This window comes from Anabrus simplex, chromosome 4, assembly GCF_040414725.1.
Source record: "Anabrus simplex isolate iqAnaSimp1 chromosome 4, ASM4041472v1, whole genome shotgun sequence".
Taxonomy (NCBI): domain Eukaryota; kingdom Metazoa; phylum Arthropoda; class Insecta; order Orthoptera; family Tettigoniidae; genus Anabrus; species Anabrus simplex.
The window spans coordinates 180,224,042-180,234,444 of record NC_090268.1 but is presented as its reverse complement, the minus strand read 5'-3'; the positions used below and the strand labels follow the sequence as shown (position 1 = coordinate 180,234,444).

At 41.8% G+C, this 10,403-nt stretch overlaps 1 long non-coding RNA gene across 1 annotated transcript in view; it reads left to right on the top strand.

The window, feature by feature from the left end:
- The first annotated feature begins 594 nt into the window (after positions 1-594).
- LOC136871747 (uncharacterized) overlaps positions 595-10,403 on the top strand; it is a 28,950-nt gene continuing 19,141 nt past the window's right edge. Inside the window, exon 1 of the long non-coding RNA XR_010859808.2 lies at positions 595-948. This is a non-coding gene — a long non-coding RNA (uncharacterized lncRNA). The remainder of the gene's footprint in view (positions 949-10,403) is intronic.

The following is a 10,403-nucleotide window of genomic DNA, read 5'->3' as shown; positions in this document are numbered from 1 at the left end:
TACTTATCGTCAACTTACATGAAATTACTCCGACTGAATACGAAAACAAAAACGAATAGGCTCACCATTATCGGTTGGAAAGAGATCTTCCCTAACCACAAATTTTTGTTACACACATAGCATACGATAGTTTGGTCTCTGATTTCCAAATTCTCCCGGTGAATAATCCTTATCCATTTCAGGGAATTTAAAAGCTTCAGCAACGGTATAATTAGATCTACAACCACGAACGCAGCAGGAACGACCCATTTTGTGAAATACAGCACGGCAATATAAACACTATTATACATCAAAAATACCATCATATAAACTCCTAACAAAGCACCATAATAATAAACCGTTATAGATTACTATTTTATCAAACATATACTTTATACTTCAATAAACTCGATCAAAATAACACTCTTTACAGAATGTAAACACAGATATGAACCAACCACATATCCCAAACGCTCGCCCACGAAGTCGCCATTTTCCTCCCAATCGAGAGTAGCAGTAAGGTCTGATATATTGTAGTCGGTCTTGGTGTACCTGTACGCTGTATACCTACTGTTTTTCCCTGTAATTCTCGCGCACTGAGCAGGCATCATATGGGATTGAAGCGGTTTGCTTAACGAACGATTGTGAGGATGGTGTAGGCGCGCCGTGCGTGACATTGATCTAGATGGCCGTGGCTGAAATCATGCCATGTCAGATCTCGCTACGGACGCTACGTCTTTGTGGGTCGGATTCGGGTGAAAGGAGGTGAAAGTTTTGGTATGTGGCTGTGCCTTCTGTGTTCTATCATCTGGTTGCCGGCTGTCATACCGTATGGTGTAAATAATGTACGACGAATGTTGTTTTGTTATCTGCTCATCATTCGTTAATTGTAAATGTATATTTTAGGAGGCTAGGAGTGGGTTTCTAGCCATGGTCTTCACCAGACCAGTCTCCAGGAAATAATACGAGGTAAACATTCATATTATTTACTTTTCTTTTGTAGCGCCGAGAAGCAAGTTTTCCGGGAGTAGGTTTTGTAATGTATTTTATGGTATGCTGAATGTAATTGTGTACTTCTCAACATTGCTCGTTTACTCACTACTGAACGAGTGCACGGGTTGGGTTTCGCAGACCTATTCTGAAATACTTGTTTTATACTTAAAATTACTTAAATCTCGTCATTCTCATTGTAATAAATGCAGCATCATCATATTTTGATCACAAAATCAATAAATTTAATCACATAGGTACTATTTTGAAATGCATGTTTCGTTACCACTGAATTTTTACACAATATTATGTTTAACACGTAGGTGGTGATGAAGAAGTAGGGGACTGGAAATAATAATATAGCATTGAAAATTACGTGTGTTCAACACCCCATTTCGAATATTTTCAGGTCCCGAAATGTAGGATTTTTAATGATTTTATGGATAGTATTGGTAATAATTACTTATAATTAAGTAGGAGGGCTGTATTTATCATAGCAATCTTTGTTTCCAGAGGTGTTATAGGATAGTCGGGTCACTTTTACTGTAGAGGAAAGCGTCAACTTACAGTAGGTAAGGAAAGCATGGAAACTTCAAAGCAATTCATGGAAGTTACAAGTTTTGTTTATGTTATTGATTTAAGACAATTTATTTTCGTCGGTTATGGTATGGTGTTGAGAGGAGCAATGAAAGTGGCCTCAAGTCTCTAGTTTCGACTGCTTGTCCCCATATGACAGGTTTAACCAGACTAATGCTCTTGTCCAGCCCCTATCCTAACCAGTCCAGACCAATGGTGTTTGCAGTGGAATCTAGAGGCCTAAGGCCGCTTCACGGGGCTTATGCCCCCAGACCCACTTTGCTTGTCCCCAAATTGTTGTTCTTCCCAACAACATACCATAACCTATGAAAATATATTGTCTTATATCAATAACATAATCAAAACTTGTAACTTCCATGATATGAATTACAAGTTTCATGCTTTCCTCATCTATTCGGGACCTGAAAATGTTCAAAATGGAGTGCTGAACACGTGTGTAATTTTCAATGCATCAGAAAAGTTTTTACGGTTGTCTCTCTCGACCTCTCCAAATAACCATTGTCCACCATACACCTACCTCGAGTGTACTACGACTTCCCGAATTGGCTTTTGTGAATTTCTATGACTACGTCAGGACCACCTATTTTTTTCTTATTCATGTCCACCCACGCCACATAAACTTCCCTACAAAAGTTGCACCAGTCAACGAAGGTTGCTTAGGTAAAACCCAACTCCAACTTGATAGTCGGGCCGAGAAATTTAGGCAATATGCACCATAGAGCTGAAAAGTAACCAATTTCAAATAGGGATAACTTAAAGTCAACAAAGAAAGTATTTTTCTGCACACTTGTGTACCAACAGCATTGGGTACCCTCTTTGTTTTTTCCGACGACAGTTGAAAATTGTTGGATTGGTTTTCTTAAGCACAGTCAATGTAACGTCCCGACCACATTTCTCACACACTCTCTTACTAGAAAGCAAGCTGTGTTGCTGATAGAATTCCACTAAATCGCTGCATTTCTCATAATTGCAAGCAAAACCACAAATACTAAATTTTACTAATACTTATGTGTACAGTAACCCAGTAAAATACTAATCACACACCCACCGCACAAAGCCATATCAATACCAACAGAGGTAATTAGAAAACAATCATCAGTCATTAGTGGGCAGATGGCACATTAAATGCACTGCACTCTCGATCCTGAGAAGCTACCTACCCTGAACAATTTATTCTTTTTTCAGCGTCAGCTTTTCACCACTATTGATTATAGAATACTCTGCTATCGCCGTACTAAATGCCTGAGGCCTAACAGCCGCTTCGCGGCCCTAACCTGGGTGCTTATGCCCCCAGGCGCCCTTTGCTTGATCGTAGTCCCTTTGTTTCCAACTGGACCTAACCAATCCAGACCAATGTCTTTGTCACTATCCGGACCCAACCAGTCCAGATCAATGGGGTCACTAGCTGCTATCACCGTACGAGATTCGTTCCCTAACAATGTACGACCAGTTGTTAAGATCAACAGTTGGCAGCCCTGTGCACCGCACGATCACTACTGTTGCGAGAAGTCAGATAGAAACAAACAAATGACGGTGCAATCTCGCCTAGATATGTGCAATGAAAAATTGTTGTAGTTACTGAACTTTTGCCTTTAGTCCTAACTGTTTGTTCAGTTCAGTGGAACATTTACATGTCATATTCAAGGATATTCCGCAGAAATACAGCGTTCTCCAAACACTGACCAGTACTTTTTTCATTGGCTGCACGAGTAGTGGATCTTTGTGTCTGCAATACGCACACCACACACTTTTATTCCCAATATTTCATGCTCTTCTTCCTTCACCCCAGATTTGCTTTAGGAACTAACATAAAGTGTTTTTATTAATGCTGTTTGAAAAAATGACAGAATAACATGAAGACAAATCAAGCATTTCTGCATGGTTGGGTCTGACAGGCCCACAGGGCACTAAAGTAAAAGCGAACACTTCATTGCCAGTATATCGTGTTGGTAAACATGTTTAGACAGGAGGATCGCGGAAACTGCAAGGAGCCAACTACTTACATCTCTGAGAGAAACAAAGAAGTGAATGCACATGGATCTAGCACACCCAGTTGTATAACAGTGGGAATGTAATTTTCAAAGTTTTTACAATCTGCCAAAAACACTAATTATAATACATTATCATACTTTTAGAAATTCCACACTATTAAACTGTTATGTTATATTTTGTAACTAGTGTTTTCGGCGGACTGAAAACCTTTCAAGCTTTAAAGCTGGAAAATGTGGCTTCATTCTTAACAAAATAACATTGGGAAACCTAATATTCCGTTGTTATAAATAATAATGAGCCGTTTGCGAGGTGTGATCTGATGTACATATTTGCCGTTTGAAATGGTACCTTGTGATCCTCGGCGTGGAAACTTAAGACTGGGCTGATAATACATTGTTTGCCCCTTAACTGTAAGGTGATAACGTAATTAAAACTTTCCTAGTGAGATACCAGGAACATGTAAATGCCGAAAAATGCAAGGGATATTCGGCTATGAGTTTACACATAACCGAATATTATCATAGTTTGGCTGCAATTGAAAGAGACTTAAGCATTTTGTGAACTTTAAATAAGGATAAATTGATGAATATTTTAGGAAACAAAAGCAAAACCCTAGTCAGAATTTTAATGAAAATAACCAATTACTGTTGGAAGAGGCTTCCAACCTAGATTTATATAGGAAGGCCATCAAAAAGCATCTGGAGAAACCTCCTGTACGTCTCCCTGCCATCACATTTCCCCTACTTTCGCCCCCCCGTTTCCCCTCTTTTGTCTCGTGCTCCTCTCATAGCCATACACACACACACTGTCAGCTGACGACATAAGGGAAGAGGTAAACATATCGGAACCTGCTGGGGGCAGGCATTTTCATTGTTCCTTAGACACTCCACCACTGTATATTTACAAGGATTTTTTTCTTTATTTCCTCTTTTAAAACAAATTTTCATTTCTTTTGTTGCAGACATCAATATCTTAAAACCTTATAAGGAAAAATCTTAACCTCAACTTCGGTTATTCTATAGGAGTGTCTCCTGTTCATCGTATTTTAAATTTTACCTTTAAAGTCCATCTTTCAAGATATTAAAAGTACGTACTTCCCCAGCTTGTAAAGAAAGAAGATTCCTTACGTCAGATTTTTAATCTCAAACTTGAACAATGACTTGTTGAGGTTTTAACCCAACGTGAAGGGACATTTTATCTTATCATCGTAATTGTTTTCTATTTTGTTTATGCCAGTTTTTGTATCCTTTTTAGCTGAAGATGTTCCACATTACAAATGGAACATACTTTTTTAAATACTGTAATGTAATTAGATTTTAAGCTGGATTATGATACACAATTTCTTTGACTAGCAGTAAAAAACAAACAAGTATTGGAAGGTAGGATTCTCCATTCAACCTAACCAAAGTTCGATAGTGATTGATTGATGATTGAAGAATCTCATGATAATCATTGTGAAATCATTCTAAACAACCAGAATTGTGAAATTTTACTAATACTTATGTGTACAGTAACCCAGTAAAATTTCGTAGATAGGGCGAATTGGCAGTGCGGTTAGGGGCGTGCAGCTGTGGGCTTGCATCCAGGAGGTAGTGGGTTCGAATCCCACTGTCGGCAGCCTTGAAGATGGTTTTCCTTGGTTTCCCATTTTCACACCAGGCAAATGCTGGGGTTGTACCTTAATTAAGGCCACGGTCACTTCCTTCCTGCCGGGCTGAGTGGCTCAGGCGGTTAAGGCGCTGGCCTTCTAACCCCAACATGGCAGGTTCGATTCTGGCTCAGTCCGGTGGTATTTGAAGGTGCTCAAATACGACAGCCCTGTGTCGGTAGATTTACTGGCACGTAAAAGAACTCCTGCGGGACTAAATTCCGGTACCTCGGCGTCTCCGCAGTAGTTAGTGGGACGTAAAGCAAATAACATTATTATTATTACTTCCTCTTCCTAGGCTTCTTCTATCCCATCATCACCATAAGACCTATCTGTGTCGGTGCGACATTTAAAAAAGCGTAGGAGACAGGTCGTTGCCGAGTGTTGGGTTTTATACATTTTCAGTTTTGAGCTACAAGCATTACCAATTTTCATCAATTGATAACTCGTTACATGACCTTCACTACTATAGAAGCACAAATCTAGCCGAACAAAACTTAGTACACGGTAGTGACTTGTGCAGAACATAAAGAACTTAAAGCCACGGAGAATAGCTGGCACAAAGACTGTCTAACTCCTAGACCTGGCTCTCGTAGGGTGCAAGTGTGGCGCAAGGTGCAAAAGACTGTTCATGGATTCCATGAATAGTGGCACGTTTTGGTATACTATCAAATTTGCCTCTACATCGCTAGGTTGTCCACAGTGCAAAACCCCACTTCTCGATATTGAGCAGTAGTGCTGTGTCTCTCTTTCGGTACACCTGTGTGCCCCTCCTCACCTTCCCTGCTGTTTCTTCATTGCAACTAAATGTTTACATGTGGTGGACGAAGACACTCAGTTCGATGGGACAAGGTTACTGGTGCAAAAGTTTTTTTATTTTAAATTCCTTAAATTTGGCTTGAACAGACCGTTTATCCTCGCTGTCTCTTCTTTCCCTTTGCTTTCCAATTATGCCAGTAACATGTTGAACAAGGGATCTGCTGACAGCAATTCTGGGAGTGTTTCCTAAATTACAATCAGAAATACTCTCATGAATTCTTGTTTTTGCCACGAACCTACTACGCTGGCGTAGCAGGGGGGAGAGGTGATACTCCCAGGTGGCGGATAGGAGGGTCCTAACCGGCTTGCCGGCGGACTTGAGGGAAATAAAATACCTCTCGCGGACCAAACACACTACCCCCTGCGGATGGGGGACGCACATGTAGAATACACCTGCAGTATCCCCTGCCTGTCGTAAGAGGCGACTAAAAGGGGCCCAAGGGGCTCTCAACTTGCGAGTGTGGATTGGCGACCACGGGGCCCTTAGCTGAGCCTTGGCATTGCTTCAACTTACTTGTGCCAGGCTCCTCACTTTCGTCTATCCTGTCCGACCTCCCTTGGTCAACTCTTGTTCTTTTCCGACCCCGACGGTATTAGAGCATTCGAGGCCTAGGGAGTCTTTCATTTTCACGCCCTTCATGACCCTTGCTTTTCTTCGTAAGTTACTTCATCTTTCGAAGCGATGGATCCCTTCTTTCTTCTTCTTTTCTCTCGCTCTTTGCCCTCTGTGGGTTGGGGACGCAGATGAAAAATACACCCACAGTATCCCCTGCCTGTCGTGAGAGGCAACTAAAAGGGGCGACCAAGGGATGATTGTATGAGAACCATGACACTACTTTTGATTAGTACCATCATGCGGGGAAAACCATGGGTTGCCTTTACTTGTGAGTAGTGCCACTACATTAGGTCCAAAATAGGTTTGTGCTTAGTAGCAGCTGTGAGAGGGTCACTGTGGATTTCGAGTACCCGTGAGTCGTACCCATGTGAGCAACACCGCGGGTCTGTGCGTTGCCTGTGAGTTGTACCACTATATGAGTGACACCGTGGGTCTGCGTTGCCTGTGATTAGTACCCACTATGTGAGGAACACCACGGGATGTGTGGTTAGTACACCTAGGTGCGGAACCTCATCGGTTTGCATTGGCTATGAGTGGCGCCATTGTGTGAGAGCACCATAGGTCTACGTTACCTGTACGGCGTACAATACTTGTGAGTAGTATCATCATGTGTGGAACACCGTGAGTTTCGCTAGTTTTGATTAGTACCCCAACATGACAAATATCATGGTTCTACTTTACTCGTGACATGTACCATTCTGTGGGGCCTTAGACATAACTTTACACCCCTTTAGACATCAAGTATCATTGTGCTTTATGAGTGGTCCCTTGGTCAGTAATACTATTATTTACAATCTTGTTTTGAGTCTGATCCACTGTTTTTTTGGGTGGGGGGGGGGTTCATGTCCATCCATTCATTCTTTATGTAATTTTTAATTTTATTTTGGTCAGGGGATGAATTAAAACGTTATTTCATTTCGTACCATTAGGGGCCGATGACCTCGATGTTAGGCACCTTTAAACAACAATCATCATCATCAACTTCAGGACGTTTATTTTGATAATAACATAGGACATATTGATACTTATCACCGAGATTTCAAGAGTGGTTGTTTTTATATATATATCTACTAGCTGCTGTACCCCACGAACCTGCTACGCAGGTGTAACAGGGGGAGAGGTGATACTCCCACGTGGCACGTCCCAGCTGGCGGATAGAGGGGTCCTAACCGGCTTGCCGGCCGACTTGAGGGAAATAAAATACCTCTCGCGGACCACACACACTACCCCCTGCGGGTGGGGGACGCACATGTAGAATACATCGGCGGTATCCCCTGCCTGTCGTAAGAGGTGACTACAAGGGGCGACCAAGCGATGATTGAATTAGAACCATGAAACTACTCTTGATTCGTACCATCATGCGGGGAACACCAGGGGTTGCATGTACTTGCGAGTAGTATCACTAAATTGGTACGAAATAGGTTTGTGATTAGTTGCAGTAAAAAGCCTGGCCTGGTGGTTTCCAGTACCCGTGCATCGTACGCATGTGAGCAACACCGCGGGTCTGGGCGTAGCCTGTGAGTTGTACCGCCATATGAGCGGCACCGTGGGTCAGCGTTGCCTGTGATTGGTACCCACTATGTGAGGAACACCACAGGAATACCGGCGCCTGTGACTAGTACACCTAGGTGAGGAACCTTACCAGTTTGTGTTGGCTCTGAGTGCTGCCATTGTGTGAGAAACACCATAGGTCTGCGTTCCCTGTACGAATTGCAATACTTGTGAGTAGTACCATCTTGTGTGGAACACTGTGAGTCTTCGCTACTTTTGATTAGTACCCCAACATGAGAAATACCTTGGTTCTACTTTACTCGCGACATTTACCATTCTGTGGGGCCTTAGGCGTGATTTTAGCACCCCTTCAGACATCAAGCATCATTGTGCTTTATAAATGGTCCCTTGGTCAGTAATACTCTACCTACCTTCTTTTTGAGTCTGATCCCCTGCTTTTTGTTTGTTTTTTTGTTTTTGTTGGGTTCATGTCCATCCATTCATTCTTCATGATTTTTTAAAATTGTATTTTGGTCAGTGGATGAATTTGAATTTTTTGTTATTTCATTTCGTACAATTTGGGGCTGATGACCTCGATGTTAGGCCCCTTTAAACAACAAGCATCATCATCAAGCTGATGTACTCGTGCTTCGTTACGGGATTCTCAGGAAGACTGACTTTGTGGTTTTCCTAACTAAAATCTACATAGGTCATTACAAAAACGTCAGTAGGGATGTAGCGATTAACCCATTTATGCCCAGCGGGTCATTTGCGACCCACCCGAAAGAAAAAATTCTGCCGAACGTTGTTTCGCGTTGGTAGCGCATTCAGTGTGTGTAGTAAGACTGCAGCTAGTTGAGTCATGGTGGAACCTGCACCACGCTCTCGCCGTTATTGGTAAGTAAAGTGGTTAAAAGTTTTAAAATGTAGTGTTCAGTGTGTTGATGTTCGGGGATATCTGACGCATCTTTAGATGCCTTTACTATTTCAATATGTCAATTCGTTCTTACAATACACCACGAATACCATAGTGTGGGTCGCAAATGATCCGCTGGGCACAAACCATAGAACAATAGTACTTTAACGTATTTTTGCATTGAGATGGTTACAACACAAGGGATTGGTGGAAAATGTTCTAAATTACTGTTTTTGAAACAATATCAACTATTCGGAGCACTTTTAAGTCATCCATTCATTAACTAATTATCAAATTACAGTTTTTAAATATTTATTTCCTGTTTTTCAGGCGAAAAAATTTAACTACTGCTGAAATTCTATCAGAGCTTGAGGTATTGACTGCCAGCGATGTTCCTGGAACATTAGTGGATGTTTTTATCACTCCTCCGGATGATAACCCTATTCGGGCGACAAAGATGATTGCTGCAATCCAGACAAAATGAGTGGGTCCCAACTAGGGACTGAAGCACAAGACTATTTATCAAGGTGCAAAAGCTAACGAAAACCACTCTAAAGATGTTGGCTTATGGGAAAGCGTTGTTTTGAAATTCTGCGATGTTTTATTTAAGTTTTACCCCAGTGTATGCTTCTCTTTTTACGGCGATACATTTTTTACTTGCTCAAAGTTGTTGTCGGAGTTAAAAAAGCGAGGAATGCGATGCACTGGCATGTTTCGGGCTAACCGGATGGAGGCTGCCCATTGCCAGACAAGAAGACGATGAATAAAAAAGAAAGGGGATACTTTGAAAGTGCAGTTGACAAAAAAGACCAAATAGTGGCTGTGACATGGAAAGTAAACGTCGTGAACAGCACAGGAAAAAACCTGTGGATATACCACAGCCAAATTTTGTTTCTAAGTACAACAAGAACATGGGAGGAGTAGATCAAATGGACAACAGTGTATCTACTTTCCGCATCAGCATGAGAGGCAAAATATGGTATATGCCAATTCTGCTCTGGCTTCTAGACGTTGTGATGAGCAATGCTTGGATTTTGTCGAAATCTCACGGCATGAAGCTTGACGCCCTGGCGTTCCAACGATTCGTTGTGACCAGCTTCTTAGAGAAGTATGGAAGCCCTCCTCGCAATGTTAACACGAGTCCACCAGTGACTGAAGCCATGCCGGTAGTCATCTTCTGGTGGACAATCAGCCCCGGCGACGTTGTCACGTCTGCAAAAGTAAAACTCTCCGAGCATGCCAAAGATGTGCTGTTGCCTTACACCATTATTGTTTTGGAGAATTCCACAAGAAGTAAAGTGCACTGTGAAAATGAAAACGTATTTTTAGCGCCATTGCTTTAGTAATTTTGACTG